The sequence below is a fragment of the Crotalus tigris genome, unplaced genomic scaffold (assembly GCF_016545835.1).
Source record: "Crotalus tigris isolate CLP2741 ecotype Arizona unplaced genomic scaffold, ASM1654583v1 scf7180000018275.596634, whole genome shotgun sequence".
Lineage (NCBI taxonomy): Eukaryota > Metazoa > Chordata > Lepidosauria > Squamata > Viperidae > Crotalus > Crotalus tigris.
The window spans coordinates 12,156-37,845 of record NW_024096919.1 but is presented as its reverse complement, the minus strand read 5'-3'; the positions used below and the strand labels follow the sequence as shown (position 1 = coordinate 37,845).

The window sequence follows — 25,690 nt, the reverse complement described above, 5'->3', positions numbered from 1 at the left end:
TGTGCTAGATTGATTGAGAAGAAACCACTTAAGGAAATGCCTTATAATGTTATTATATGCCTCATTTGCTAGGAACAAAAGTATTGAATCTGAGCTGCACTAAAATGGTATCTTCTTTTGTTCTAAAGGTGCTTTTTCATAAGGCAAATGGACTTTTTTTTTTTTTTTGAAGACGTTTCGCTTCTCATCCAAGAAGCTTTTTCAACTCAGAGCTCTGAGCTAAAAAAGCTTCTTGGATAAGAAGTAAAATGTCTTCAAAGAAAAACAAGAAAGTCCAATTGCCTTATGAAAAAGCATCTTTGAGACAACCATCATCTGGATGACTGAGACTCTCCATAGATATCTTCTTTTACAGATTCCAAATCTTGCTGTTGCAATAAACTTTTTCTTGCTGCAAATATCAAGCAATATATTGCAAAAGTGTTTGTAAATGCACTGCCACTTCTACTGAAATTATGGTGTTTCCATATGTAATAGAAAAACAAATCACTGCTGAACCGAATGTCCATTATTTAAATCTTACCATAGTTGCCAAATATACCCCAACCATAGATTTGAGTTCCCTTCTGTATTTGGAGTTTCTATAACTACTTTAAATTTTCTGAAAATAATTTATCACCCTTGCACCAAAAATATTAAATTTAGTCTGAGAATGTGAACTTCACTGGATTCACTTGCATATATTTAGCAATATGCTAAGGATACAGTGGGGCAAGAAAGTATTTAGTCAGCCACCAATTGTGCAAGTTCTCCCACTTAAAAAGATGAGAGAGGCCTGTAATTGTCATCATAGGTAGACCTCAACTATGATAGACAAATGAGAAAACAAATCCAGACAATCACATTGTCTGATTTGGAAAGAATTTATTTGCAAATTATGGTGGAAAATAAGTATTTGGTCAATATCAAAAGTTCATCTCAATACTTTGTTATATATCCTTTGTTGGCAATGACAGAGGTCAAAGGTTTTCTGTAAGTCTTCACAAGGTTGGCACACACTGTTGCTGGTATGTTGGCCCATTCCTCCATGCAGATCTCCTCTAGAGTAGTGATGTTTTGGGGCTGTCGCTGGACAACACGGACTTTCAACTCCCTCCAAAGGTTTTCTATGGGGTTGAGATCTGGAGACTGGCTAGGCCACTCCAGGACCCTGAAATGCTTCTTACGAAGCCACTCCTTCATTGCCCAGGCGGTGTATTTGGGATCATTGTCATGCTGAAAGATACAGCCACGTTTCATCTTTAATGCCCTTGCTGATGGAAGGAGGTTTGCACTCAAAATCTCACGATACATGGCCCCATTCATTCTTTCCTGTACACGGATCAGTCATCCTGGTCCCTTTGCAGAGAAACAGCCCCAAAGCATGATGTTGCCACCCCCATGCTTCACAGTAGGTATGGTGTTCTTTGGATGCAACTCAGCATTCTCTCTCCTCCAAACACGACGAGTTGTGTTTCTACCAAACAGTTCTACTTTGGTTTCATCTGACTATATGACATTCTCCCAATCCTCTTCTGGATCATCCAAATGCTCTCTAGCAAACTTCAGACGGGCCCGGGCATGTACTGCCTTAAGCAGGGGGACACGTCTGGCACTGCAGGATCTGAGTCCCTGGTGGCGTAGTGTGTTACTGATGGTTGCCTTTGTTACGTTGGTCCCAGCTCTCTGCAGGTCATTCACTAGGTCCCCCTATGCGGTTCTGGGATTTTTGCTCACTGTTCTTGTGATCATGTTGACCCCACAGGGTGAGATCTTGCGTGGAGTCCCAGATTGAGGAAGATTATCAGGGGTCTTGTATGTCTTTCATTTTCTAATTATTGCTCCCACAGTTGATTTCTTCACACCAAGCTGCTTGCCTATTGCAGATTCAGTCTTCCCAGCCTGGTGCAGGTCTACAATTTTGTTTCTGGTATCCTTCGACAGCTCTTTGGTTTTCACCATAGTGGAGTTTGGAGTGTGACTGTTTGAGGTTGTGGACAGGTGTCTTTTATACTGATAACAAGTTCAAACAGGTGCCATTAATACAGGTAATGAGTGGAGGACAGAGGAGCCCCTTAAAGAAGAAGTTACAGGTCTGTGAGAACCAGAAATCTTGCTTGTTTGTAGGTGACCAAATACTTATTTTCCACCATAATTTGTAAATAAATTCTTTCCAAATCAGACAATGTGATTGTCTGGATTTGTTTTCTCATTTTGTCTCTCATAGTTGAGGTCTACCTATGATGACAATTACAGGCCTCTATCATCTTTTTAAGTGGGAGAACTTGCACAACTGGTGGCTGACTAAATACTTTTTTGCCCCACTTTATATGATATAAGGGTATATTTGATTCTGTTCATCATTCAATGCAGGATGTATAGTTTGAGTTTAGCTCTGCTGATAAACGGCTGAACATGATCCGGGAGAGAAGCAACAGAGAACTCTTAATGGAGACATTATTTTTTCCAGAAAATCTAGCTAGCCTCCAGCCTACTTTATGAAGAGATCAATGGAGTTTCAGCAGTGTCACTTTTCTGTGGCTTTATTCTTCAGATCAAATGAGTGCTTTATTATGGCTACTGATTAGGAAAGCTAGAATAATAGTTCCTGTTATGTTCCTTTTAATTGCATAACTGATTATTATTTCAGCTTATTCTTCTCTTAGAGAACCATGGATCCAGATGGACATTACACACACACATAATATTCTTTCTCTGTATTCTCACCCTAGTTGTAAATAGGGAAAATGTTATCCATCTGCACAATCCATCTTGAGTTTCAAAAAACCAAGACTGCAGCTGGGGATAGCACAATTAGTCTGTACACCATATTCTGAACAGTTCAAATCATAATTTTGTTCCTAGATCAATGAATGAGAATGCCATTCACAACAAGGGAACCACATTACAAAGAAAAACTCTGCAGAAATTATTGAAACAATTCTCTTTTACAGAGTCAGAATGATTTCCTCTGGTAATATTTTATTTGGCCTCAAATAATTACCTTCTCATGTAATCCACCACCAAAACGGGGGGGGGGGGGGAACTGTTTTATGCAAATATAAAGCTTTGAAGCATTTATTGACAACTCTCAGTAACATGTGGAGAACTTCAAACAAACAGCAAGGGGTTGTTTATTATCAGCACTCCTAATTATTCTCCTTCTAGATGTGAAAGATGCATTCTGGGATGTTGACTAGGATACGCATTTTAAATTGCCTACATTTTAATATATTTATTATAACAGGCACTGCATGCCTTTTGATCACATTAACAAGCAGTTTCCTCATTCTATTCCCAGTGGCATATTATCCATGTTTACAAATAACAATGCAATATATAATCCTGAAAAGTTGCCAAATCATTCAAACATTTTTTTCTTTAGAAAAAGAAAGATATGAGGTATGGGATAGGAAATTGCTAGAGCTGCTGCTGGTGGACAAGGACAATTAATGAAGGAAAAAGACAAACCTGTTTTGGCATCCTGAGGGCTGAATGAATGTGCATCCTTTTATAATGTATTAAGAGTCTGTCATCCTCATTACTCTAGGTGGTTTATTTATAAAGATAAACCAAATTATTATTTCAACAGTTTCCTTGTCAAATCTCAAGAGGAATACAAAGAGTCTTGGTATTTCTTGCAAAGTTGTTATGCTCCATGCTTTTTCCATTCCAGCTTAGACTTTATACTGTGCATGAAAATGCATACTTTTCATTCAGTGCTTTCCATGGACTTTTGTTAAAGGAGAAAGTGGAATAATATCCATCCATCAGTGGCCATTCCAGTTCCCATTGCAAACACTTCATCAGAAAAATACTAGAATACCACTAGCCACCAGAAATCTTCAGTCACTAAATTACAGTGACAGCTATCAACCAGTGCTTGGTCAAGATTTAAGAAGCACTGCCTCAAAATCAGTAGCTCTTAAAAGTTACAGAGTAGAAAAGAATCCCTGAAAGATAATTCAGATTCAACTTAATCCATATATTATGTTACAAATTACATTTCTATTGTTTCAACAAGCACTACTGATCTTGTAGCAATAACATGGGAGGAGTCAGGGACAGAAAACCCATGAACAAATAATTTATACAGGATTTAGGTTTTGGTTCATCTAATTCTGTATATTTATGTACATATAGACAATAATCTGAGCCCTTTATAGACCACAGTAAAATTTTAGGTGCATGAAGGTATACTCCTACTCATTTTGACATATTCATTTATTTAATTTATTTGTTTAGCATGTTTTTATTTAGCAGTGGAATTTCAAATATGAAAGTTAGAAGTGGGTATGGCTAGGAAAAGAAACATGAATGGATGGATGGACAGATAGATAAAATTTATTTTATGATCAATGTGCACATTACAACAACAAAAATATGAATATGATTAAGATCTGGTGAGTTTCAGGCCACAGCTGCCAGGAGGCCAGAGGAATCCAATCAGCTAATTAAGGTCACAAAGCTCAGCTTGTTAACTTGTAATTAGGACTTTTTAGGGATGTCCTGAGCAACAAAGCAGCTCAGAAAGAGATACTTTCTTTAAATAATCTCTCCACCCTGCAAGGCAACAAAGGCTCTCAGTCATGGGGTTTGGTCACGGGTTGGCAACCCTTGGCTCTGGAGCTGCATGCGGCTCTTTGAGCCTTCTCCTGCAGCTCCCAGCCTCCTCTGCCATTTGCAGAGAGAGACATGGAGACAGAGAGAGGCACTTGTGCTTCTCTCTCTCTCTCTCTCTCTCTCTCTGTGTGTGTGTGTGTAAAAAAGAGAGCGTCCTCACCCTATTCTCCGATGAGCTGACAAACTTATTGGGCGGGGCTTCCCCTTGCTGCGTCTCTGCAGGAAGCAGGAAGGGGAGGAGAGAGCCAGCCCAATAAGAATGCATGTCAGCTTGTTGAAGAACAGCTTGAAGCCAGCTTGCCAGGTGAGCAGAAGATTGGAGAGAGGGAGAGGGGAGAGAGGGAGGGAGGGAGGAAGAGAGAGAGAGAGGAAAGAGAGACAAAAAGAGAGAGGGGGAGAGAAAGGGAGAGGAAAGAGAGAGGGAGAAAGAGAGGGAGAGGAGAGAGAGGGAGAGGAAAGAGAAAGGGGGGAGAGGAAAGAGAGAGGGAGAGAAAGAGAGAGGGGGAAAGAGAGAAAGAGGGAAAGAAAGAGGGAGAGGGAGAGGAGAAAAAAGAGAGAAAAAGAGGTAGAGAGGGAGAGGAAAGAGGGAGAGAGAAAGAGAGAGGGAGAGAGAGAGGAGAGAGAGAGAAATAGAGAGAGAGAGAACTCATGCACAGCAGCCTCTATTTCTTTTTAATTAAACTCTTCAATCAAGCTCTCCTCCCCCTCGCGCGCCAGTGCAGGTTTTGCATCTCCCAGTGTTTTCTTTTCTCTGGGAAATGGGTCCAAGTGGCTCTTTGGGTGTTTACGGTTGCAGACCCCTGGGTTTCGTAATTGTGTTGCTTAGTGACTATTTTGTACAAATCATTTGCAGTCACTAAACAAAGTCTACCTATATGTGCAAGAAAGTAATGAGTTCACTTATGTTTGTAACATTCTCTAGTAACTGGTTCTTGAATATGGGGGGTACAGGTCTGAAGCACTGAAATTTGAAAAGCCTGGTGTGACTTCTGAAATATCTCCTTTTAGATACGATCCAGAAAGGCAGGCAGAGAAATGTTAAAATTAACCTTATATTTTACATTGCAGAACTTATGTTTAGATTCAAACCTTCTATTTTAAACTAAAAATGGACCAACTTATTTAATTTTTAAAGATTTAAATTTTGTGCATGTAACATCTAACAAAGTAAAGTTCAATTTCCAAATAAGCATTTTATCTAAATTTGTAAGAATTGTTGGTTCTTAACCAAAGCCACGTGTTTCTGTTACTAGCTTATTAACATTTTGGATCGACATACTTTAAGAATATAGTCATGTATAGTGTTAGCAAGAGAAAGTTGCCTAAGGATCATTTCCCTCACAAGATCATTAATTAGTATTAATAAATATTCAATGCGCTTATGTGCTATGTATTAAGTATTTGTTTGCATGTGTCAACTTGTAACACATAAATCTTTTGTAAGTCTTTTGTCAAAAAAAAGCAATAATTTCCAAATATTTAACATATATTGCTGTAGGATGTTCTTCATTTCACATACAGTAGCAATGAGCCCATTCTTTAGCAGTAGGAAGAGGTCTTTGTATTCTTTAACTGTGTGCCTAAGATATGTATTCATGAATGCAAATGTTTAATCTCATGAGTTAAATGAACAAAAATAGTTGAATGCTTATTGATATTATAATAAGAAATTTGATTATTTCTATTATTTGTTATTTTACCATGTATGTTAAGAATAGAAGTAATCGCAAATCTAATTTTCCTTAAAAAAAACAAGAAAATCTATCTGATAGAATTTGCTGCAATATAAGTTACTTTATATTAGCTTTGCTTAGGAAGTAATTTTAAATTATTAGCATTGTTGATATTTTGATAAAAGCAATACAGCTATATTACAATTAATAGAAAAAAAATTAACAGAAACAAGGGGTTTACCCAGTTTAATATGTAAAAAGTACAATTATATAAGTTAATTTGAGAATGTTCAGTTTTAGTAGCACTGTCTCCTTAACTCATAGTTTTATTCTTCTCTATAATGTGATTTCAGTCAGGCATTTATTTATCTATTTATTTAATTTTTATAACCAAGTCTAATTATAATGATGGGAAAACAAAGTGAGAGGTGATTTCAGAAATGGGCCCAATGAGAGACTCAAACTTATAAAATATTGCTGACCATGGTAAATATTGTCTTTCTCTAGCATTCCTACAAAAATTAATGAAACAAGCGATCTTAAGATTATTTCTCTATATTCTTTCCCCATTAACTGACAATAACACTCAGTAGTCTTAACAGAAACATGCCACATGCTTTGGTTAAATGTTGGTTATCATTTAATTACAAGTGGTACTCACTTAACAACCATTTGTTCAGCAACCCTTTGAACTTAGCAACAGTGCTGAGAGACTGGTACTTATAACCAGTCATCAAAGTTCTGACTTTGGTCACATGATCAACATTTGCCACTTTCACTGCTGGCTTCCAACAAGCAAAGGAAGAAACTGGTAGAAGTCACAAACGGTGACCACATGACGTTGTACTTGACAATGATGTGAGATTCACTTCATGATGGCAAACAGAAGTGCCAAAAAATGCTGTTGCTACATAGCACAGGGGTGTGACATTTCACTGTATGACCGTCTTGCTTAGCAATGGAAATTCTGGACCCAAATGCAGTTGTTAACCAAGGACTATTTATGCTACACATCCATCTACCAAACTGACCATGAATACTTCGGTCCATCTCCTAATTGCATATTACAGTCTAACTCTACCTATAATTACTTAGCATAAAACAAAAAAGATGAACAGTGAAGTAGCTTGACTGCCCTCTGTTAAATTCGCATGCCTCAACCGAGAAATCCTGTTACATCCAATTCCCAGAAACAGCATGAAGAACAAAAAGGAAAGAAAAAGCAAGTGAGTGAATTCTGCTTTCTGGTCCCTTTTTTACAATTCTGGAGCGTTTCATATCTCCTCCCCAAGAACTGAGCCATAAAAGACTCATTATAGTTCTGTTATGTGCTCCTCCTCCTCCTAATCCTTTTATTAAAACAGAGTATTATCAATTCTTATGCTAATCAATTGAAATATAATTCTTACAGTACTTGACATTTCTTTTCTATTCTATATTGATTCAGGACATTTCTGACTTTCTTTAGCAGAGTTCATGACAATTTAACCCAGCTAAATACCAAGGCCTGCAATCAGCTTTGTTCTGCCTCTGCTCAGAAACTGCAGCATAGCCTTTGCCTTTAATAAGCAACTTAATAATCAGTCTATTAAATTTCATACTTATTAAATATCTCTAGTAAAACTGCAAGACTTTATTAACTGCAGTGAGAAAAACAGTTATTGCAGGCAAATTAACTCTATTGCAAAATTAAAACTACTAAATAACCATGTGAAATGTAAACGTTGAAACGAAATTGCACAGGAATGCATAGGAAGTTAAATAATTATAATTATCAATAATTATACAGCAAACAATCTTCAACATACCAAAAATGCCCATTATTTATAGCAATGTAATATCATATAATATAAAAATTATTTAGCTGTAGCTAAAATATATTAAGTCAGCATAAAATATGATTTAATATTGAATCTCACTGACCTTGTACTACTTTCAAGCTACCATATTTTCTCAAAAATAAGACCGGGTCTTATATTAATTTTTGCTCCAAAAGACACACTAGGACTTACTTTCCAGTTAGGTCTTATTTTCAGGAATTTATTTTTGAGATAGGATATATTCATATGTTCATTAGCCACAAACATATTTATCATGTTATTAATACTTTGATTTTTATTAATGTTAAATTTTCCATAAAGCACTTTTTTAAAAGATTCCTGCAACACAGAATAATTTTATGTCCTTTGAAGTGATAGAGATGTATCCCAGAAGCCTCAGTCAAACCATGAATTGAATGAATTGAAGTCAATACAATATATCAAAATGTCTTCCAGGTTAGAGAAGGCTGCTCAAAGAGAAAATAATAAAATGGCTATCACTACAGAAACAATGGTAATTTCTTTCTTTTAAGAAGTAATTTTAGATATGTGAATACTACTTATACCAACATGTTCCAGAATAATGTTATATCTGAACCTTGTAGAAATTCTGAACTATGATCAAAATCTACTGGTGAAATCAGAGTATTTGATTTGTAAAGATTTTATTCGATTTGTAGAGATTATATTCGATTTGCAGAGATTTTATTCAATTTGCAGAGATCATTTGTACCTATAGCTCAATCGATACTTGTAAAATCTTTCTAAAGCTTCAGATGAAATTTTTTCAAGCTTTGTCTAGAGATGTCAACAGTTTGAACATGGATTCCACACAATGGAAAACTATTCTATATTTACAATGGTTTATGAATAATCAAATGACAGTTCTTAAGAAATAGGAAAAACTTTGTTTTCACTAGAAAGGATGGACTTCTTCAACAATAAGGAAGAAATCCCACAATTTATACCTATTAATTTATTCTCTATGTATTTACTACTGCAATGCTATTAGCACATATAGGCGGTGATTTCCTGTCACGTAAAGCCTAACGTAGCTGGCAAGACTAAGGTAGCAAAGTCAACATGGTTAAGTAAGAGATTTTAATTCTAGTCTGAAGTAAATAGAGACCTTTGGAAATTCTAATAGGAATTTCCCACCCTTATTTAGAGAGTGGTAAGTGAGTCAGGGTTTTTTTTGAAATGTTTTCTCAAGTTCCTCAACATTTAATGTGACTTATTACTGAGGTAATCTTTCAACTGACTTTCCTACAATCTCTCATGTCTCATTTTATATTTACAACAACATCCCTGACAGCTAAGTTAGTTTGAAAGACGCTAATAGTCTATAGTTAGCAAAATTGCCCCATGACCGATTTTTTTTCTCTTATCAACCAAGACATCCATTAATGGAATAGGAGTGAGCAATACTGGTGATTCTTTCTGCCTTTGCAGGTTGTATACTGGACATAGGAGACCACAAAAAAGAAGGAACATTGTTCTCCCTAATTCACTGGCCTTCCATCAAGACCATTAATCCTATCTTGTTTCCATAACCCTTATTATATCACACTTACTTAGTACCTCATGACATCAGGCTCATTTTGCTTGTTACCTATACCTCATACATTAATATGGAGACATTTAGAGCAGTGAATTAGACTCCTTGTGTTCTCTTTGTCTTTTTCTTTATGCCTATATTTACTCCCCCACTGTTGAACTAGTCATTTTCAAAATGCTTCCACTTTGCTGCTGTCTAAAGGCCTGCTGTTCAGATTAATCAGCCACAGCTACCAATCTATTTTCACTCCATACTGAGATAAATTCCATCTCTGCAAAGCAGCTCTTCCTCTCCAAAGTTTATACAGTTACTGAAATACTGAAACTCTGTTGCAACCAGAATAAACATGATGCATGGTCCTTTCTTTTGCTGAACTTTCATAACAAGCAGTGTTTTTGTTTAAAAAAAAGGGGGGGTGCTGGAACTCACACACTTCATACAACCTGCCTTGCCTACCCTACAAGGTTCCATCCAAAAAAAGTGCTGGAACTCTGTTCTGGGCATTCTATGACAAAAAAAAGCCCTGGTAACAAGTATATGATGAAAACCAACATGGGTTTGTCCACGTTTGACAGACTTGCCAGACTTTCCATCTTAGGGACCTGAGAGATAATGCACATGTTGAGATGAAATACCTAGATGACAAATGAGAACTTCTGTACTTTTCAAGAGGGCAAAACGTATTAACTTCTTCTTCTGGGTGATTGGTGATGGAGCTACATGGATCTTACAGTTGGCAGAGCCTCAACTGTAAGAGTCTTCTGTAGCTCACTCATGGTTCTAAAGCTTCTTTAAAATCTGGATTTTTTTTAAAAAAAAAATAAATATTTTATGTCAACAAGTTTTGAAAGTCTAGATATAAATAAGAATTGGGTGCCAAAATGTAGGGTAATGTTGATGTTGTGTCTTTTTTTGCCAGCCACCTTTCTCATCCTTGGAAGTTGTGCACATCTTTTGGAAAGCAATAGGATCCTCACATCTTGACAAGTGAGCTGTACATGTAATATTCTGGCCTCCAGTTTATCAATCTTTATTTTAAGGACTTCCGCAAACTTGGTATTTAACAGCCTTCTTTTTTCCTCTAGGAACAAAGGAAAGATGGCAATCTGTTGTAGGCAACTGCCAAAACCCCATTTCTGGCCAGGATGTCTTCTATATTTACCAGATTAAGAAAGAAAAGAGGGAAAAGCAAATAGAATTATTTCTTTCCCAGAATACACTAAGACTGTGCAATTGATCATCTGTTGAGTCAGATACTGGGCAGCTGGCTTGAGGGGATCAGATGGATTCCAATTCCTCTACTGCTCTGCTGTTTCCCAAAATACACCAGGAATATGCAAATGATTTTCTGAAAAAAAAAATTCAGCTAAGAAACATGTTTAATATGTACTAAGATGATGTATCATTTATTGAGCATTTCTAGTTGTGCATAAATAATATTTTTGTTAAACCTTTGTCACTATGTGAAATATAATAAGTATGATTCAAATTGCCAACTTAATTGGTCTGAATTGTGCTTTGTTTATCTACATATGAGGTCCATTTCCACACTAAATTTGCACATTGGAAAGCAACCCAAAAGAACAGCATTTCTATAAATATTTTCAATAGTTAATCTAGTAATAGTAATAGTAATAGTAGTAAAGTTGGAAGGGACCTTGGAGGTCATCTAGTCCAACCCCCTGCTCGGGCAGGAAACCCTACACCATTTCGGACAAATGGCTGTCCAGTCTCTTCTTAAAAACTTCCAGTGTTGGAGCATTTACTGCTTCTGGAGGCAAGCTGTTCCACTGATTAATTGTTCTCACTGTCAGGAAGTTTCTCCTTAGTTCTAGGTTGCTTCTCTCCTTGATTAGTTTCCACCCGTTGCTTCTTGTCCTGCCTTCAGGTGCTTTGGAAAATAGCTTAATTCCCTCTTCTTTATGGCAGCCCCTGAGATATTGGAATACTGCTATCATGTCCCCCCTTGTCCTTCTCTTCGTTAAACTAGACATACCCAATTCTCGCAACCGTTCCTTATATGTTTTATCTAAAAGATCAAATAGCTGCACACATTGTATCATTTAGCCAATTCACTTTAAAATATTGGTTTTCTTCAGTGCAAAATCATGCATTTCTTCCCATATCTTTCGATGTTGCAAATATATGTTCAATAGAGAAAAAAATGAATTTACTTTATTAAAAATGTTATTCTGTCAAGCACATAAGTTTCATTGTAATTTGTATTATACAGTCCAAATAAAAGGAAATGTATTAAAATTGAAATTAAAATAATACATTAAAAACCTATTTAAAAATGGGTGCTTTTATTCCATGTCTATCTTCCAGATATTAATTTTAATTTAAAACAAAATTCCATAAAGAAAACAAGCTCCTCAATTCGGCACAAAGTATATTCCAGAAATCCAGAAAAACTACAGAGAATGCTTAAGTTAGTTTTATTTGATGACAAAGAAACAGTAGGCAAATTTCTTCAGATAAACTCAGTTATGTGGGATCATGGATCATAGAGGAAGAGAGTTTCTGAACCTGCATCCCAGTTATATGCAGCTTGAATAATAATGATCATTTTGAGAGACAGTTTAGTATAGGGTTGACACATCAGGTTAGAAACTGGGAAACTCTGAGTCTTAGACCCTAACACAAAGCCAGTGGTGTGACTTTGGGCAAGTCACTTTCTCTCAACCCTAGAAAGAAGGCAGTGGCAAACCACTTCTGAAATTGCTGCCAAGAAAATGAAGCAACAGAGAGAGAACAAAGAGAACAAAAAGCACACACACACACACACACACAAACACACACACACAGAGAGAGAGAGAGAGAGATCCCTTGCATTTCACCTAGAAACAAAGTAGTAATCAATGCCTTTAGATGTGATACTATTTCTCAGCTCTCCCACAAATCAGCATATCAGCAAAGTTTTATGCTAACTTCTAGTTTTATCTTAATAGATTTCAAAAGTAAATACAATGCTCAATGTAGAAAGAACTGCAATAGTCAGATGTTGAAGTCACAAGGAAGTGTATCACAATTTTTTTCCCAGGAAAGAGCAGTTAATATGTAAAACAAAGGGAATATGTTCCTAGTCATTGCCTCAATTTGTAAAACCCGAGTTATCTAGAAGTACACCCAACACAATTCTTGCTTCTTCCAAGAGATTGCAACCATATTCAAAACAGGGAGACATACCCATCTTTCTGTAATTATAATGCCTTACAATAAGCAATTCTGGCATTTCTGGATTCAATTGCTATTTATTTACCTTTACACTCATTACTTGCTGCACACATTCAGGGGAGCCACACTGTTACAATTATCTACTTCTTATTAAGACCAACTCCAAGTCCACATTGAAAAGCACTGGAAACAAAATGAAATTCTAGGGTTGACCATATAACAGCTTAAAGGAGCAGTCAATAAAATCTTTATCTTGGAGCTAAGAACATTCACTGCAAAGTAAAGTTTTCTCATTTCTCTCATTTCTCATTCTCCAAAAATTAAAATAAAGTTAGGCCACCCTACCTCAAGACAGATTCTAGAAAATTCTCATACAAAAGTTCTATAATGTACAAGGGAAACAAAAAAGACTTTTAAAAGAGAGATGATTCAAAAATAATGATGGGTGATCTTCTAATTACTAAGCTGAAAAAAATGACTCATAAAGTGCTGAATATTCAGCTTCTGATAGTAATAAGTTACATTAAAATGTTTTACACTTATAAAATAATCTTTGATGACTCATTCAAACTTTCAAGCATTTGTATCATGAATATACAGAAATATATTTAAAGGATTGCTGTATCCTCAAATATTGCATAAACAAATAATAAAATAAAACGAAAAACACTTTTCCAAAATATGTTTCAAATCTCAACTTTGCATAAAGATAGAAAATCTTTTATTAATCTTAACTAAAATTTTAATTTTGGCATGCTTAAGAAACCATTTCTGCTTAAATCTGCAAGTAAAATATAAGAATTTTGGCCTTGTAAACTGCTAATATATTTTTTTCCTGAAAGCATATACATTTCCTATTGAAAAGAAAGGAAAAAAAGATGCAGAAAGAAGAAAATAAGTAGAATAAGTAACTGTCACAATTATTCATATCAGAAAAATTCCAATACTTGATCTTAGACAAAAGGCTGAAAAGCAGTATCAGAAGGAAAGAAATCTGATAATCATACCTGATGCTTCTTGAATTTTCACTTTCAGATCTGTAAAATAAATACATAATATTTATTAAAGATATCAACATGCTAATTTACAACAATGATATTTTACTCAAAAGATCACTAATGTTTTTTACAGTTGTAAAGTTGCATTAGTAAGAGTGAACAATTAAAATAGATGTTTATTGTGATAAGCTTTAAATATATGCATTTTAAAAGCAAATATTACAATTAAAATTGGGATGCGTACAGTTGAAGTAATACATTTATTCTAAGATGCTTTTCATTTTGTTTTGTTTTAACAATATATATTCAACAAGACTCCTTTAGCATCTGAGTGCTAAATACAGTATACTACTGTTAAACTCAGTAAGTAAAAGCATAATTCCAGATAGGGTATATAAATAGCTATATATCTTTTTCAAGTTTTTAGTATGAATGATTTGTACTACAAAAAAGGGATACATGATGTAGTCTAATGAGTCTTCACTTCTGAAAAATGACACTGTTTTTTAAAAGCTGATTAAACACTGAGAGTCAGTGAATGTAACAAATTATTACTTTTTCCTTCATGGATATCAGACTACACACAAGAGGTATAAAAATGAATATACACAAAACAATACTTTATAATAAAAAACAAAAACCAATCGGCTGTGTATCCACCCCTCTCCTGCATTTTAATTAATTGTTAACATTGAATTTTAATCATCCTTGCCTCTTTTTAAATTCTATGTAGTGTTTTTATGTTATATTTGTACACCATCCAGAGTCCCTATATAAGGAGATAGGTGGTTTCAAAATTGTGTGGATTGTTGGATGGATAGACAGCTGGACGAACAGACAGACAGACAAAGTGACTGGCTTGTTGCTTGTAGACAATTGAGGGCTGAGAGAGATATGATTGGCCCAAAGTCATCCACCTGGCTTTCCTGCCTAAAGTGGAATTAGAACTCATAATCTCCTGGTTGCTCTCCAACAATACTTTATGCTTTATACAATACCATAATTAAAGCAATTGCAAGCAGCCTTTCTCAGTTCATGCTGTCCATGTAAAGAACTAAAATTCCAAGACTGTCCAGCCAAAATTGAATAGTACTAGGAATATGTGGAGCATCAAGTAGGGAAAGGCAAAATTACAATGTTCCAAATAGTGAATATAGATGAACATAACAATATGTAAGAGAAAGGAAATGATAGCACATTTTCTACAAAAATAAACTGTATAAGTACCTTGGTCATAACTCCAAACAATGACAATTACAAAATCCTACAAGAATCTATATAACATCTTCTGAAGGCTCTCAGTTCCCATTTCCAATAGAAAAGTATATATATACCTCAAGGTTGAACTGTAGAGTTTTTGGAATTCTCTAAGATTGGCTATTTGCTTGCTGATATTTCATTACCCGGCTAGGTATATCATCAATACTATTGAGTGTAGGGCTTGCTGCCTTCTTATATACAGTGCTTACCCTGCCGGTGTTGGTAGGGATGTGGTTTTCTCCTTGGTAGTACCTTGATTAGGGTATTATTTCCTGCTTGATTATTTATCTGGTCTTAATCCCTACTTATCTGGGTGTTGGCTGCTGGAGAACATGTCCTCTAGTCTTTTTATTTTCTTTTTAGCTTTTTTATTGTCTCTTTTGAGTGGTGTATAAATGTGATTTATCTTCATGCCCGTGGTTCCAATCCCTGTCTGCAACCCATTACTACTTGTCTGGAATTGTTCATAATGTTTCATACAGTATATAGATACCATTCAACCCAACAAATCTTCTGATGCAATTTAATGTCTTTAAAGCAGACATGTTAAACACAAGGCCCGGGGTCTGGATGCGATCCGCGAAGTGGTTTCATGTGGCCCACAAAGCCATCCTGAAAACAGCGAGGGAATGGCCCCCGCTGCCTTGGCCCTGGCCCAGGCTGGCTGGGAGCCAATGTACAATTTTGTGGTGGCCATCTATGCTGAAACGCATTCAGTCTTAGCTCCACAAGGCTTTCTGGAAACAGGAACCAGCCCCTGCCACATCAGTCCCACCCCCTGGGTGCATGCTGGGGAGGTGTCACCCTTTGTGCGGAATGAAGAAATGCCCATCACCTGGAAGTGGCCAGCAAATGGCCCTCACCTACTTCACATATCTGGCTTGATGGGCTCTGGGGGAGGGGTTTTGGCAGGCAGTGGGGCATTCTCCTCACAGCGCCGAGAGGCTGAGCCAGGCAGCACAAATCCAAAAAGAAATGCAAGACCGCCCAGCTCCCAGCCTGCACAGTTTCAGCAGGCAATGGGGTGCTCTCCTCACAGCGCCAAGAGCTGAGCTGGGTGGCATGAATCTGATGAGAAGTGCAATGCTGTCTAGCCCCCAGCCTTCCCAGTTTCAGCAGGCAGCAAGGTGCAAAGTTGGAGAGCTTCGCACCGCCTGGCTCAACCTCTCAGCGCTGTGAGAGCGCACCACTGTCTGCTGAAACCACACCCACCCAGTAGGCCACACCCACTCCATCCACACCCACCCAGTAGGCCACACCCATCCGCCCCTCCCAAGGGCAACCACAATGTTGATGCAACCCTCAATGAAATTGAGTTTCACACCCCTGCTTTAAAGCATTGTGTTGCATGGTGCCAGATCACCTGTGGACCATTGAAATCTCATTTTATTCTTCAGTCTTCTAGTTGGACAGAGATTTTCTATTTCCTCCTTGTTTTTAATAGGCACTAGCAGTCATAGAAATTCAATTTCCCCACATTTTTTCTATCCTAATTTTTGGTTTTTGGTTTTTTAACCACTTATTGCTTAATTTACAAATGTATGTAATATATTCTTTCAGGCTTAATGTTTCTTAAATTCTGCTTCTTACAAAATAAGCACATACCCCAATCCCTTTTAAGCACGATAAAAATAAATCACAGGTGATGATGTGAAGTATGCAATAAAGCTATCTTGGTTGAAGGTGACATCACCTGAATAAAACACTCCCTGAACATCACTTGTCTGAGATCTGAATTAGTCCACGTAGTGAAATAATTCTTCAATAAATGTGGTAGGAGGCTAAGCATGGAGCAGGATTTAGTTGAGTTCCAAGCACTGAAGCAAATTGCCAGTACTCATAACTGTCCATGGTCCTGCTGATACCAATTCAAGCAGATTACAGTCTGCTATGTAAGCAATAGCTGTTTTCTGAAATCTGCTCCTACTATTTCATTTTCATCACGTCTGGCAAAACATAAGGTTTATGCTCAGCTCACCAAGTCTCTCCCTTTCCAAAATAATGCAAAATAATTATACAGAATGAAGTATAATTTGAATCATAATTTTTCTATTGTCAAATTTGAAGCAACCTGGAAACAAATTAAAAAGTAATCTGGTTCATGTAAACCAGAACCAAATTATAATTATTATTTTGTTGCATATTTTAAAGAAAATATGACTTAACAAAGTTAATAAATCATTTTCCCTTTAAGATTATTTTGATTTCAATTTAACAATGTATATAAGTTTTGTCTTTCATTGTTCTAAAGATCTAATAACAAAGCTACATAAGTTTGATAATCAACATCCATATGTTCTTGTTTTAATATCATGCCCTGCTTGTACTTTGGAGGTAGCTGTCTTATATAGTTCACTTAATGAGCTTAGGATCCAAGTTTTTATTTGGATTTTATTAAAATGTGTACTATCCAACATTTTACCAAGAAAAATGCAATTTTCTAATTTTACTACTGAAGCAATATAAAAGCACATGAAAATAAGCAAACAGAATATCTTTTTGATCTTCCTGGAACTAGCAGTAATGTTCCTGCATGGGGACAGCTTGACTTCACCATCACAGAGTAGTCACCATCTGAGATGGCCACAATGGTAATTGTATATTTTGGAAAGCCCAAATGGGAACTAATCAAGAAGAAAATGTAGAAGAATCTGATAGACCAGTGTTTCCCAAACTTGACAATTTTAAGGCATGTGGACTTCAACTTCCAGAATTCCACAGCCAGCGTTGCTGGCTGTGGAATTCTGGGAGTTGAAGTCCTCATGCCTTAAAATTGTCAAGTTTGGGAAACACTGTGATAGACTGAAAAGAAGAGGATGAGAGTTTCGAGTAGTAAGAACCACAAAGATGATAGGGACTGGAGGCTAAAACATATAAGGAACAGTTACTGGAACTGGGTGTATCTAATTTAATAATAAAAAAAGGACTAAGGTGACATGATAGCAGTGTTCCAATATCTCAGAAGCTGCCACAAAGAAGAGGGAGTCAAGCTATTTTCCAGAGCACCTGAAAGCAAAACAAGAAGCAATGGATGAAAACTAATCAAAGAGAGAAGCAACCTAGAGCTAAGGAAAACTAATCAAAGAGAGAAGCAACCTAGAGCTAAGGAGAAATTTCCTGACAGTTAGAACAATTAATCAGTGAAACAACCTGCCTCCAGAAGCAGTGAATGCTACAACACTGGAAATTTTAAGAAGAAACTGGACAACTGTTTATCTAGAATGGTATAGGGTTTCCTGCCTGCCCAGGGGGTTGGACTAGATGACCTCCAATGTCTCTTCCAACTCTGTCATTCTGTTAAGATATCCAGACTAATAAATAGTGAAGGAATATTACTTCATTATTGTTGAGTATAATAATAGAACTTTGAAATACTATCCAAGTTTCTGTTTATCCAAACTTATGCTAAATAAAATCAAGGGTAGATTACTTTGAGTTTCTCTATCATGCATGCTTCAACTTTTGGACTGTGTAATCTCTTCTCCAAGCCCCTTCTTAATGGCTTGTTGCTTCCTTTTATACTTCTCCAAAATCAGTTCTAAATTCTCTTGCACCTGGGTAGCATGCTACAAATCTACATTGCTGTGATCCCAAGGAGACCCTAATATTTGGTATTTCACATTCTTGATACCTGGAATTAACATTAAAGGATAAATGGAAACACACTAAATTGCTGACTTTGACCAACACCTTCCTCTCTTATACCAAGAATTGCATGTGTAAAGGAGATCGTGGTTCTAATATCTCATAGAGAGGTGCTTTTTACACATCTATTTCTTTCTCTCTCACACAGTATCTATCTATCCATCCAAACACATACAATTCATATGAAGTAGAATGACAAGTTTCATTGTTACATTGTTGAATTTATAGCTCAAGCAAATAAAATTGTTGCTGACCAACCCATGCACACTTTATAAAAATCAAACAATATTTGAAATGTCAAGTTCCATGCAAGCTATTTAGAATTCCAGTGTAGGCTTTCATAACTGTTATCAATGAAGCAGAGATGAGCTTTTGAGCAGTGGTCTCATCTACTTTTATCTTGAAGTTTCACTGGCAACTGTGCTTGATGGTACTCTCCCACCAAAGATGTCAGACATGACCGCTAGATAAGTATCAGGACAAAACCAACCAAACAAACACTACACCAGGGCCATTTAGACCAAAAACCCATCACTGCTTTATCTAGAATTTTCATTGTAGGATAAAAAGGTGAAATCTACCTTTGGCTATTCTGTCACATTAGAGCTGCGTTATGATGAAAATAATTTTAAAGACTCCCACCTAAACTCATAAAATTCATGGCAATCAACCTCCTATCCTCTCTTTATACCTTAGAACATTTCTAAAAATCAATAATTGAAATAAACATCCAAGAAACATTTGGAGTGGGAATGTATCTCAAGTCACTTAATACGCTGGGAAAGCATGACTACAAATGGCTTGCATTAAGAGACAGTTTGTCATGATTACACAAACTTTCCCCTTTCTATAGAACTGACTTTTCCCCATTTCCAGAAATGGCATCAATTTTATTTGCTGGCCTATGTTGGCAATTTGCTACCATCCAGTTGTCATAGAACCACATGGCAAGCGGAAGTTACTGGTTTTTCTTTTAAAAAAATGTATCACTGATACATTCAGTATATAACAATTATCATCAACTGCTGGCATAGAATTTACTTCTGTATATTCCTTAACCCCTTCTCCAATTTTCGAGCACCTGGTTTTTGCTTTGCCACTTCTCATTTCTCCCACCTCTTTGTAGATTCCTACTTGGTCAATTACTTGGTCAATTACTACAAGCTTCTCCAATTTTCTTCACCATGGCCATAGATCCCTGGTTCCTGGCACTCTTAGCCAATGCTTTCTCTGGTTCACATCCTGTCCATTTGCCTCTTACTCTAACAGCATCTTTCTAAATGAGTAAGTTTGTCAGATCCACCAGCTTTGTCAGATCCACCTTGCCGGCATTCTGTCATCAATTGGGGAAGGGAGGGAGAACAAATGGGCAATAAAGTTGTATATCTTTATTATTATGGGAAATTGGGAGGAGGGAATTGATAGTTGATGAATGACAGAACGTTTTGGAATCTGGTTCATACTGCTGCCCTGGCATGTTCAAGGCCGTTTGTCCTGAGTGTGGAATTTCACCAGTCCAAACACCTCAGAGTTTCTCGTAACATCTCGGTGGCGCTAGATTGGCTATGCACAGATGAACCATGGGGAGAAGGCTAGGGGAAACCAGGGGTTTTAGTTTTGTATTGGCCTGTGGGGATTTTAGATTCTGCTTGACTCTACTGCAATCAGCGTCTCTTAGTAAAAGTGCCTTTTCACTTCAACTAAATGGAGTCAAGAGTTTTACTTCCCTAAGGGATCAGACTGGGGCAGGTTTCTTTATATACTTTATTCCAACAAAGCCTATATGGCAGCTTGCAAGTGATTCTAATGAGATTAGACTTTTTCTCCCTTTTTTCTTTGTAATTGCCTATCTTTGTAAACTGCACACCTGGTATTCAGATCAGCAGAGAGAGAGAAAGAGAAAAACCTTTGATCTTGACTTTTGCACAGAATAATCTCTTGTTTTAGGGTAATTTATTCTTCCACAGACATAATGACATAATGCATTGATAATCCATGGACAATGGGTACAGAGCTGAATATTAAAAAGTATTTTCAAATATATTCTTCAAATGTCTTGTAAAAGAATTTTTAGGCTTTTTCAATAGTAGTTTATTTTGCTAAATTCATTATCATCATTATGATGATCTATGGAAGGGATGTTAAACTTAATTTCATTGAGAGCCGCATCAGCATTGTGGTTGCCCTCAGAGAGCCGGATGGGTGTGGCCAGGGTGGGTGTGGCCTACTGGGTGGGCGTGGATGGAGTTGGGTGTGGCCTACTGGGTAGGTGTGGCCAGCTCTACATCATTCGCGTCAAGGGTGCCTGTGGGGGTGTGGGCAGGAGTGGGATAGATCTGAGGGTCTCTGGCAGAAGGGGTGGGACCAGGGCAAGTGCCAAGGCATGGTCCACTGGAGGAGCCTCAATGTTCCTCTCAGGCCATGCGGGGGGGCTTATGGAGCTAAGACTATGTGTTTCAGCATAGATGGCCACCACAAAACTGTACATTGGCTCCCGGCTGGCCTGGGCCAGGGCCAAGGCAGAGGGGGCCGTTCCTTCACTGTTTCCAGGATGGCTTCACAGGCCACATGAAACCACTTCACGGGCTGCATCCGGCCCCTGGGCTTTGTGTTTGACATGTCTGATCTATGGGGATCAGGACAGGAATAGAGAGGAAATTTGAATGTGTAAAAAAAAGAGTATTTTGTTTTAAATATTCAAAGGGCAATACATGAAGTGGTGAATAGATGTGGTAATAGCAAGGTTGGTTTACATTGATATAATAGTTTGAAGAGATATTGTTAATTATTTTGGTGTAAAATTATTGTGTCCTGCTTTTAATTTCTTTGACTCTTTTTCAGATTTGCATAATTTCTCATTCTGAAATGGAATAGTGGAATGGTTCCAGTCTAGCTTGATACTTATCTTTTGTCTTTGAAATTATTTCTTCCTTTTAAGGATCTCATCAATCCATCTTATCACAAGTATCTTGGTCTTTGACTTCCTCTTGACATTTTCAATGTAATGAAGTGGACAGAGAAGCACACTCTTATGCATCTGCATTTTTGACAAGCAATCATTCCTCACCACAGACTATTTGTTCCCTGTGTTTCAGACTTTGCACATCTTAAAACTCCTCCATCAATTACTCCATCCTTAGTAAACACTCTCCCAAGGGTAGAATCAATTTGTTCTAGTTTTCACTATGAACCATTATAAGGGCACCTATAGCACACCCACTTTAGACTTTGCTGGAGATCAATAATTACATACAGTTAGATTTAATAAAGAACTGAATTTTTGTTTGATATTACTGATATTTGTAAACTGTACTGTATTCCTTCATGTCTATTATTATTACTTCAATTGGAAGACGATCCACAGTTTATTCAATTAAATTGATAATAATTGACAAAAATATGGGGCAGTACAAATATACCATATAGCATGAATTCCTTTTTGCTAGATTTGGCTCCTTCGACCTCCTCTCATAAAACTAAATTCTATAATCAGGAATACACATTTGTGTTCTTGCTTTCATATTAACATTGTTCCTTCAATATTATTCTTTATGAGAGCAATATCAAAAGATATGTTCAATGCTAATGCATTTATAGATTATACATATATAGAAAAAATATTGAAGTAGTTGAAGCTTTGCCAAAGTGAAGCTTTCAAATCTACATTTTCAAAACAGACAAAGGGCTATAATTTAACATTTCATTCCATCAGCTTTAGCTGTCAAACTCTAAAGAACCATCCAAATTGCTGAAGTTGCACCAATTCTGCTATAGTTTCTTCTTTCAATGATAGTATTATTACCTGCCTTTTTCTGATAGATAGATAGATAGATAGATAGATAGATAGATAGATAGATAGATAGATAGATAGATAGATAGATGTAGATGAAACTATTGACTAATTACATGCCCTCCAGTCAGGGTCGACTCTTATTGATTACACAAATAGCTTTTCTCCAGGATGATCTCTATGCAATCTAGTCCTTGGTCTTCCAGTTGGGCACTCATCACCTATGTAACTGAATCTATCCAACTTGCTGCTGGTCTTCTGTCTTCCTCTTTTCTTTTATCTTTCTGATCTCCTAGTAGTAAATAGATAATATTTCCAGAGGAATCTTGTATGTTGACATCTCTACTATACAAAATTTCAGTATATTCAGTATATTCTATATCCATGTTGTTTGGCCTTCTATGAATCAATTACATATGTCTATTCACATCCTTTAGTTTACCATTTAGAAGTTGTAATCTCATATAAGCCCAGTACAAGAACCTTCATACCATTCTGGACAAATAAAAGATCTCCCCCCCCCCCAATTCAAGAGGCAGGCTGTTCCATTGCTTAATTGCTGTCACTGTTGCAAAATTCCTCCTTATGTATAAATTTGGTTCTCTGACTGTAAAGTTTCCAACCACTCTTTCTGAGTTTAGAAAACATTTGGAAGACTTTCCTTATTTTTTTCGTGTCTATTTCCATTTTCAGTGTTTTTACAGACATCATTTTAATACTGTTTCTTCTCTCTTCTACCAACTCTTTGAAAGTTTTTGTTAGGTTCCTTCCTGGAATCTTTGTTTTTCTTGACTTTGGCTTGTCTTCTCCTCTTGGTAATTTTCAAGATTGTTCTCAATTGTTGTGACATCCAGTTTATTTGCTTTCCTGCTCCTTCGTCTTGGCAGTCTCTTTTCACATTTATCTTTGACAACTACTTTAATTTCATTCCACAGTTCTTCTGGTTCCCCGTCAATGCGGTTCAAGACCTCTTTCCTTATGTTTTCCTTGAAAATACTGGCTATATGCTCAAGATCATAGTGTGGATATTGATTGGCTGTCTTCTTCTATTTTAACTTGTTTGTGATGTGTTCTGATTTAGTCAAGCAGTTACATCCTACTGACCTCTGGGGTCCTTTTACAGAAAGTTAGGCTTCTTTGCCAGCTCCTTTGAGAAGGTTGTATGTTTTGTCATTTGATTCCATAACTGATTTCATATTTGTTCATCTGAGTCTACTGGTTGTACTTTGAGTAACAAATGTATGGAAGTCTTTTACTTCCTTATACTACTAATAATGTCAGTTTCTTTTCTGTGTACACCATCTTGAAATATCTACGAATACAGGCATGATTTGGTTGTAGGAAGACATTGCTAGTTGTGAAGAAATAATTAGGGCCATGGAAATTTGTAACTCATTTTGTTTCATTGTTGTTTCCTAAGGTATACAGTATATTTTATATTTTATTTTATTTTCCTCCTCAATATTTTATTATTTATCACTCTGCCATTCCAGTTCCCAGCCACAAGCACAGTTGGGCTTGTATGTTCTATTAAAGTCTGAAGTTGACCATAACAGCAAGGAACCTCCTTTTCTTTTGCATCATTGGTGGAACAAAAATTTAGATAGCAAAACCATATACTATATATTAAAAGCATACAAGGATTTTTCCAAACTGGATTTAGGATCCAAGAAAAAATGTAAGGAGGATCAACTTTTATTGAAAGTTAGATATAGCCTTAAACAAGAAAGAATTCTTAGGAGGATTTTTCTCTATGGAAATTAAATAAAACTCAACATAATAATAATAATAATAATAATAATAATAATAATAATAATAATAATAACAACAACAACAACAGCACAATAGACGAGAAAGAACTGGAGGAGATAACAAAATACAAAGACCTACAAATAGAAATAGAAAGACTGTGGCAAAAGCAAGCAAGGGTAGTACCAATAGTAATAGACTCCTTGGGTGCAATCCCAAAACAACTGGAGCACCACTTGAACACCATAGGCATTGACAAATTCACTATTAGTCAATTGCAAAAAGCGGCCTTACTAGGAACTGTTTCCATCCTGCAACGATATCTGTAATACCATCAAACATCCACATCTGCCTATCCCAGGTCCTGGGTAAGGACTCGATAGGTAGACAAAATGCCAAATCCAGTCTGAACATCTGGCTGACTGTGCGATGATCCGTAATAATAATAATAATAATAATAATAATAATAATAATAATAATAATAATAATAATAATAATAATACTGAATGTAGCATGGATTGACTACAAAAAGGCATTTGACTCTCTGCCACATGATTGGATAATAAAGTGCCTAGAAATAACAGGAGTCAGTAGAAACATCAGAAAATTTATGCAAAGATCGATGGCACAATGGAAGACACAGTTGCAGATCAATGGTGAGAGACTGGGAGAGGTTAATATCAAGAGAGGAATATTTCAAGGAGATTCATTATCACCATTACTATTTGTTATTGCACTGTTTCCTCTGTCAACAATACTGAATAACTCAGGACATGGCTATCAAACATCAAAAACATCTGCCAGACTATCCCACCTCCTTTATATGGATGACCTGAAGCTGTATGGAAAAACATCATCTGAAATAGAATCGCTGCTCAACACTGTCCGTATATATAGCCAAGATATTGTAATGGAGTTTGGCTTGGACAAATGTGCCACACTTACTATCAAACAAGGAAAAATAGTGAAAACTGAAGGAATCAAGATGCCCCACGAAAATAACATTAAGAGTCTGGATGAGGAAGATACTACAAATACTTGGGTATCCTTCAAGCTGACAACATCAAGCACACTGAAGTCAAGAAAAAGATTAGAGGTGAATACATCAAGAGAGTGAAGAAGATCTTAAAATCCAAACTCAATGGAGGAAATACCATAAAGGCAATCAACACCTGGGCAATCCCAGTCATTAGGTACACAGCTGGAATAGTGGACTGGACTCAAGCAGAACTAAAAACAATGGATAGGCAGACCAGAAAAATAATGACAATGAATCATGCCCTTCATCCACGCAGTGACATTGATAGACTTTATCTACCAAGGCAAATAGGTGGGCGTGGAATGCTACAAGTACATCAGATGGTTGAAGAAGAAAAAATGGCTTTGGAAGAATATCTGAAGAACAATGATGAAGATGC

The 25,690-nt window shown here is 36.6% G+C and overlaps 1 protein-coding gene across 1 annotated transcript in view; it reads right to left on the bottom strand.

Annotated features, from left to right (window-relative positions):
* Positions 1-13,864, bottom strand: part of IQSEC1 (IQ motif and Sec7 domain ArfGEF 1) — a 270,339-nt gene extending 256,475 nt beyond the window's left edge. The window contains exon 1 of the mRNA XM_039349437.1: positions 13,838-13,864. The gene's annotated coding sequence lies outside the window, so the exon portion shown is untranslated. The remainder of the gene's footprint in view (positions 1-13,837) is intronic.
* Between the last annotated feature and the right edge of the window lie 11,826 nt (positions 13,865-25,690).